The sequence below is a fragment of the Mandrillus leucophaeus genome, unplaced genomic scaffold (assembly GCF_000951045.1).
Source record: "Mandrillus leucophaeus isolate KB7577 unplaced genomic scaffold, Mleu.le_1.0 Scaffold777, whole genome shotgun sequence".
Taxonomy (NCBI): domain Eukaryota; kingdom Metazoa; phylum Chordata; class Mammalia; order Primates; family Cercopithecidae; genus Mandrillus; species Mandrillus leucophaeus.
Window position 1 is genome coordinate 1,077,785 of NW_012108441.1, and position 7,960 is coordinate 1,085,744.

General features: G+C 48.3%; 1 long non-coding RNA gene across 1 annotated transcript in view; it reads right to left on the reverse strand.

Moving 5' to 3' along the window:
• Positions 1-4,763, reverse strand: part of LOC105529651 — a 12,889-nt gene extending 8,126 nt beyond the window's left edge. Inside the window, exons 1-2 of the long non-coding RNA XR_001004547.1 lie at positions 3,229-4,763; positions 2,898-2,939 (exon numbers count right to left, since the gene is read on the reverse strand). This is a non-coding gene — a long non-coding RNA (uncharacterized LOC105529651). The remainder of the gene's footprint in view (positions 1-2,897; positions 2,940-3,228) is intronic.
• Between the last annotated feature and the right edge of the window lie 3,197 nt (positions 4,764-7,960).

Genomic DNA, 7,960 nt, shown 5'->3' on the forward strand with positions numbered 1-7,960 from the left:
CTGCCTCAGCTTCCCGAGTAGCTGGGATTATAGGCGCCTGCCACCATGCCTGGCTAATTTTTTGTATTTTTAGTAGAGACGGAGTTTCACCATGTTGGCCAGGCTGGTCTCGAACTCCTGACCTCAGGTGATCCTCCCGCTTTGGCCTCCCAAAGTGCAGGGATTACAGGTGTGAGCCACTGCGCCCAGCCATTATATCCATTTATTTTTAAAAAATTTTTTGAGACAGGGTCTCACTCTGTCACCTAGGCTGGAGTACAGTAGCATAATGACAGCTCACTGCAGCCTCCAACTCTCTGGCTCAAGCAAAATCCTCCAGCCTCAGGCTCCCAAGTAGGTGGGACTACAGGCGTGCACTACCACACCTGGCTAATTTTGTTTTTTTTTTGTTTGTTTGTTTTTTTTTTGTAGAGACATGGTCTCACTATATTGCCCAGGGTCTCGAACCCCTGGGCTCCAGTGATCCTCCCAAAGCACTGGAATTACAGGTGTGAGCCACAGCACACAGCCTCCATTTTTAATAATGAAAAAAACCTCTTTTTTCAAGAAAAAAGAAGTGCAGGCAGGCTTCCTCCAGCCTCTCCTACCACCCCCAAGTAAAGGAACTCCCAGGGTGCACAGCACACCTTTAGTCTGAGAGGGTGCAGCACTACTGCACTTACTGGATGAAATCCTCAAACACGGGAGATCGGAATGCTCCAAGCAGGGCAAAGTCTGGGAGGAAATCAGGCTGTGGAGACTGAATCCACGAACCAGTTCTCCCTGCGGTGCCAGGCCTGGGCTTGTCCAGGCTAACAGCTCGGGGCTGCATGTGCTCAGGTGTGCCTGGCACCCAGGATGGTCACGAGTCAGGCTCTCTTCCTCTTTTCCTGCTGAACCACGCCCCTCTCTGACCTCCCCATGACATTGAACCTTAAAAAGAGACTTCAGAAGAGTCAAGTTAGCAGCAAGAGCCTGGCAGCCCAGAGGGGGTGGGAAAGGACACTCAGAAGGGCTGCTCTCAGTGGGGGATCAGAGAAGGGCTCCCTTTAGACAGTGAGAAATGCCTTTTCACAGAAAAGCATCACCTTGCTACAAGCAATGTGGAAGACAAGAAAGAAAGGCAAATTGCTTTAATCTCAGGAGTCTAATTTCTCTGCTTTACTTTTTTGTTGGGGCACGGACAGTTTTTTACAGTCTAGACCAGCAGGCAGCATGCAGTCCTGAACTCGGGTTTTATTTCCATGGCACAGCACATGCTATGTGACACACCTGTCGCTATGAGGCCTCTGGAAGCCTGATTTTGTGATGTCTTTACAATACACCAAGGTCTAGATCCTTAGAAACACCTGAGGCCTGTTCCTGTCTCCCAGGGCTGCCGGTCTCCCGACAGGTCCCCTTAGCCCAGGCTCATGGAAACAGCCCCCTGTGCAACCTGCTTGGTCCTGGAGACACTCTGACATATGCCCCCAAACTCGCACGTCTGAAGCAAAGCAGCAGAACGACCCCAGCTCTGACACCAGGCTTGATGCTTGAATGCAGGAAGGATGAGCGCCCTTTCATAGGCTGGCTTTCCTGCACCTACCAAACATCTACTGAGTGTCTGTTATGTGCTAGGCATGGCGACGGGGCTGGCTGTGACCCTACTCGGGGATCATCCAGGCTCAGACATACTCGAGGCAGGGACTTTCATGAGGCTTCTGAATCCAAACAGAATGGGTGGGAACCCAGTCCCTTCACTTGCCAGCTGTGACCCAGGGCCCCGCAGGCCTTCCCTAGACCCCATCTCCATAAAAAAGGATTAAAGTTGGGCCCTGCGTGGTGGCTCATGCCTATAATCCCAGCACTTTGGGAGGCCAACACAGGAGGATGCCTTGCGCCCAGGAGTTGGAGAATAGCCTGGCTAACATGGTGAAAGCCTCTCTACTAAAAATACAAAAATTAGTCAGGTGTGGTGGTGCAGGCTTGTAATCCCAGCTACTTGGGAGGCTGAGGCAGGAGAATGGCGTGAACCCGGGAGGCGGAGCTTGCAGTGAGCAGAGATCGAGCCACTGTACTCTAGCCTGGGCAACGGAGTGAGACTCTGTCTCAAAAAAAAAAAAAAACAAAAACAAAAAGGATTAAAGTTGTATGTGATGACTGTGCTGGCATAAGGATGACTACATTAATGTGATATACCAAATTAAAGTTATATACTTCATCCAGATCATTAATGTATTTCAGTTAATCTATTTAACTTGATGTTATATATTCAATTATTTTATATAAATTAATATTATACAGTAAATAAATATTGAAATAATTTATCTCTAAACATTTTTGGGAACCTAAAAGTTCATTTTCTTCTGAAAACTAGAACGTGTTCATGGGCCCCAGCAACGTGCCTGTGGTGCGAGTGAAGAGACTGGCCCTGCCATAACCACGGGCAGGTTTCTCAACCTCTCTAAGCCTAACGCTCCTCACTAACTGTCTAGTTCAAGACGCTGTAACAAAACACCACAGACTGGGAGGCTCATAAACAGCAGAAATGTATTGTTCATAGCTGTGGAGGCTGGGTGTCCAAGGTCAAGAGACGGCAGATTCAGTGTCTGCTGTGGACCCACTTCCTGGTTTGCAGGAGGCGCCTTCACACTGTGTCCTCACAGGACAGAAGGGACGAGGAACTACCTGGGTCTCTTTTATAAGGGCATGGATCCCATTCCTAATCACCTCCCAAAAGACCCCACCTCTTTTTTTTTTTTTTTTTTGAGACACAGTCTCACTCTGTCACCCAGGCTAGAGTGCAATGGCGCGATCTCAGCTCACTGCAATCTCCTCCTCCCAGGTTCAAGCAATTCTCCTGCCTCAGCCTCCCAAGCAGCTGGGATTACAAGTGCCTGCCACCAAGCCCAGCTAATTTTTGAATCTTTAGTAGAGACAGGGTTTCACCATGTTGGCCAGGCTGGTCTCAAACTCCTGACCTCAAGTGATCTGCCCACCTCAGCCCCACAAAGTGCTGGGATTACAGGCGTGAGCCACCACACCCAGTCCCCACCTCCTGATACCATCACCTTGTGGGTTTTCAACATCGGAATTTTGGGGGGACAGAAACATTCAGATCATAGCACCAATACCAACTGTATAAACCTACCCCACAGAACCACTGTGAAGTTCACATAAAGTTGAACAGTGCCTGGAGCACGGTGGAAATTTGGCAGATGCTACTTGGATTCCTTTATTTTTTTATTTTTTATTTTTTGAACTCCTGACCTCAAATAATCCACCCACCTCAGCCTCCCAAAGTGCTGGGATTACAGGCATGAGCCACTGTGCCTGGCCGCTATGTGGATTCTGACTGCATCACTCCGATGCAATGTGACTTGGTGATACGGAATAACAGCAGTTCCCAGAGCCCAGGAAGTCACAGCATAATGCACAGCTGCTGGCATACAGTAGGTGCTCTACAGAGCCCAGGAGTCATTCCTACAATGTTCCACCCTCCAGGACTCCAGATTGGACAGTGCCGGTGAGGGTAAACTAAAAGGAAACCCTGGTTCCTCCCAAATTTCAGAGGTCTGGGGACAGCCACCCAGGGAAGAAGGTCAGTGTGCAGGAGACAGCTGCACCCACCAGCTCACCACAGCCAGTCTCAGGATGCCACTCCTCAGAGCTTCTGAAGCAGAGACTCTTCCTTGCAGTGCGTCGGACGGCACGTTTGCAGAGGGCCACAAACGACAAAGTGGTAAGGCCCCCCTGATCTCAGGTCTGCAGGCTTCCTACTAGGCTGTTTCAGGCCATGGTTTTCTTGGTTGCGAGCAATGGAAATGAATTCCTATTTGTAAGCGAAAGGGTGATTTACTAAGATGCTACCAGGAACATAAGGATTGTTGGAAGTCTTAGGTAAAGGGTCAGAAATGAGCCAGAGACAAGGAACCTGGGGAGGCTGGTCTTGCAGACCGTTGCATCCAAGCTGTTTTCTCTGGGCCCCAGCCCATCACCCACAGCAGGCCACGGAGCTGACTGCACCCAGCCCTTGCCCCGCTCGAGACTCAGAGTCCTGGGAAGGAGTGTTAAGTGACACACCACCTCCTGCTGGACCATAAGCACATGCTCCTTCAGCCTCCATCTCCCCAAAGACCTTGTCCACTGGGGAGTTGTCAAAGGAAGACAGGCAGCTAACAGAAAGAGACATCAGATACCACAGAATTTAACGCGCCATCCTCCCAACCCGGGCATGATCTGGTTAATTCAGTGGGCCGCCTTCAACCCACCCAGCCCATCTTCCCAAGGCCAGACACCGTGAGTGACCATAGGTTAGGACCGTTAAAATGTCTGTAGATGTTTAAACGGCTAGATTTGTTATCGAGATTGGTTGGCGGTTCTTATATCCGCCACACGCACATAAAACAACACCCGTCGAGAACCCGTGCTGTCCAAACAGCGCTGGCAGATTCTCACTGGCACTGCTTTTCCCTTGTGTGCCCACGGAGTATACTGCATGCATAGGAGAAAAGCCTAAAATCTCGACTTCTGTGTCCGGAGGTGGTCTGTGAAGGCGGCCCCTCCTAAGAGTTGGCTGTGTGCAATGGAACAACTGATGGCTATGCTCACTTTGTAAAAACCAGGCCCAAGTCCATCAGTACCTCATCAAAACCACCTTCCCAGGAAGGCAGGAGAGGCTCCTGAATCTGGTAGTGGGCGGCAGTCAGTTCTGCTTTCTTCCTGAAGGGAGGCACAGAGCACCGTCGGGTGGGAAAAGCACCGGGCACCCTTCGCTGGAGTCCTGGGGGCAAGCACCAAAGAGACAGCATGGAGGCCTGCCTCTCCAACCAGCCTCTGGCACCTGAGCCAGTCCCATCCCCACAGAACCAAGGGTTACCGTAAAGCAAGACTGCTGTGTGCATTTCTGTTTTAGAAAAAAATATCTAAAATCTTTTGAGGCTACACATTTTTTAAAAATTATCTTTAAGAAATCTTTGTATGGCTCATGTGGCTTACACAGTAAGATAGGCTTAAGTGTCTTGTTTAGCAAGGAGGTAAAGAGGGAGAAAGAGCTGGGATGCTACCGGGGTGGTGGCTCCCAACTGTAATCCCAGCACTTTGGGAGGCTGATGCAGGAGGACCACTTGAGCCCAGGAGTTCAAGACCAACCTGGGCAATATAGTAAGACCCCATCTCTACAAAAAAAATAAATAAATAACTAAAAAAATAACCAAGCCAGGAGTCGAGGTGGTGTGTGCCTGTGGTTCCAGCTACTCAGGGGTTGAGGCGGGAGGACTGCTTGAGCCCAGGAGGTCAAGGCTGCAGGGAACTGTGATCACGCCACTGCACTCCAGCGTGGGTGACACAGCAAGATGCTGTCTCATAAAAAAAAGAAAAAGAAAAAGAAATCTGCAGCTGTGATGTCACCCAGATGGAGACTTCAGATCCTGACTCCATGTACAACCTGCATGACCCAGGCAGATCACTCTCAGCCCAAGTTACCTTGTCTTAGATGGTCCTCATAAAAAGGGAGGGGACAAAGGACCTAACAGTGCTCAGAACAGTGTAACAATGTGCAGTCATTCATCCCATCTCAAGGCTACGTGTAAGCTGTGTTTAAAGGACTTTAATATTTAAGGACCTATTACATGCCAGGCAATATGCCTGTGATACCAGCAATGAAACAGAGCCAGTCCCCACTGTCAGGGATCTCCCAGGTCAAGTAGGCTTAAGGATGCTGCAAAACCAATGATTATAGAGGGCCACCGAGGGCATTCCACATGACTGGGGACGGAGAGTTAGGGCCACTTCGCCTGGGTGATGTAATCTGAGCAAAGCCTTCCACAAAACTGTGAATGTCTCAGAAACTCTGCAAGGCCTCAAATAACAGAGGATGCTGGGAGACCAGCAAATCATTCTCTAAAGCAGCACTCAGCAAACTTTTTACCATGTGACTAAATCACGTTGTTAAAATATGGGTTCTGATTCAGCAGGTATGGGGCAGGGTCTGAGATTCTGCAGTTGTAACAAGCTCCCAGGTGATGCGGATGTGCTAACCTAAAAACCACACTCCGCCTAACAAGAGTTTGAAGCAAGCTGGGCATGGTGAGGCACGACTGTAGTGCCAGCCACATCAGGAGGCTGAGGTGGGAAGATCACTTGAGCCCAGTAGCTAAGTCCAGCCTGGGCAACATAGCTTAACACCCCATCTCTCTTTAAAAAAAAAAAAAGGCTAAAGCAGAGCTGTCCAACAGAAATAAGAGCACTACACATCCACCTTCAAATTGGTTAGGAGCCACATTTCAAAGAGTAAAAAGGAACATGTCAAATTAATTTTATTTTTATTTTTAATTTTTATTTTTTGAGACAGGGTCTTTCTTACTCTGTCACCCAGGCTGGAGTGCAATGGCACAATCACAGCTCACCACAGCCTCAACCTCCTGGGCTCAGGTGATCCTTCCACCTCAGCCTCTCAAGCAGCTTGGACTACAGGTGCCAGTCACCACGCCTGGCTAATTTTTTGTATTTTTTTGTAGAGACAGGGTTTCACCATGTTGCCCAGCCTGGTCTCGAATTCCTGGGCTCAAGCGATCAGCCCACCTTGGCCTCCCAAAGTGCTAGGATTACACGCATGAGCCACCGTGCCTGGCCAGGTTAATTTTAATAATATATCTTAGTTACTTGACCCAATGTAGTCAAAATATTATAATTCCAACATAATAAAAAAATTATTAAAATATTTTACATCTTTTGTGTTTCAGACTAAGTGTAAAATCCAGTGTATATTTTAATTTACAGTATATCTCAATTTGAACCAGCTACATTTCAACTGTTCAACAGTCACATATGACAAGTGGCCACCATATTATACAATGTAGGACTGGAGGATCAAGGCGGGTAACAGCAGAAGACAAGGCTAGGGAAAAGGAAGATGCTAAAGCATGTAGAACTTTTCATACTCAGCTAAAGTGTTGGGTATGGTTTGGCCGTGTCCCCACCCAAATCTTCAATTATAGCTCCCATAATTCCCATATGTTATGCGAGGGACCTGGTGGGAGATAATTGAATCATGGGGGCAGTTTCCCCCATACTGTTCTCATGGTAGTGAATAAGTCTCACGAGATCTGATGGTTTTGTAAGTTTTCCTTTTCACATGGCTCTCATTCTCTCTTGCCTCCCTCCATGTAAGACATCCTTCTGCTCTTCCTTGTTCTTCTGCCATGATTGTGAGGCCTCCTCCCCAGCCGCGTGGAACTGTGAGTCCATTAAACCTCTTTCCTTTATAAATTACCCAGTCTTGGGTATGTCTGGCAGCGTGAGAACAGACTAATACAGTGTTACACGAAGAGTTACCGGCAAATGAGGGTGGAAAATAGGCAGGAGATAAAATAGAAAAAGCCTTCTAAGATGGGAGGACTGTTTGAAGCCAGAGTTCAAGACCAGCCTGGGCAACACAGTGAGACTCTGTATCTACAAAAAATAAAAATAATTAGCTGAGCATGGTATCGCATGCCTGTAGTCCCAGCTATTTGGGAGGCTGAGGCAGGGGTTGGGGGCAGAATCATTTGAGCTCAGGAGCTTGAGGTTACAGTGATTTATCATTACACCACTGCATACCACCCACTACAGTGGGTGACAGAGATGAGAACCCCATCTCTATAAAGTAAAAATAAAGTGGCCAGGCGCAGTGGCTCACGCCTGTAATCTCAGCACTTTGAGAGGCTGAGGCGGGTGGATCACTTGAGGTCTGGAGTTCAAGACCAGCCTGGCCAGCATGGTGAAATCCCACCTCTACTAAAAATACAAAAATTTGCCAGGCATGGTGGTGGCAGGCGCCTATAATCCCAGCTATTTGGGAGGCTGAGGCAAGAGAATCACTTGAACCCAGGAAGCAGAGGTTGCAGTGAGCCAAGATCACACCACTGCACTCCAGCCTGGGTGACAGAGCATGACTCCATCTCAAAAAAAATAATAATAATAATACATAAAATAAATAAGCCTTCTATACCTAGCTAAGGTG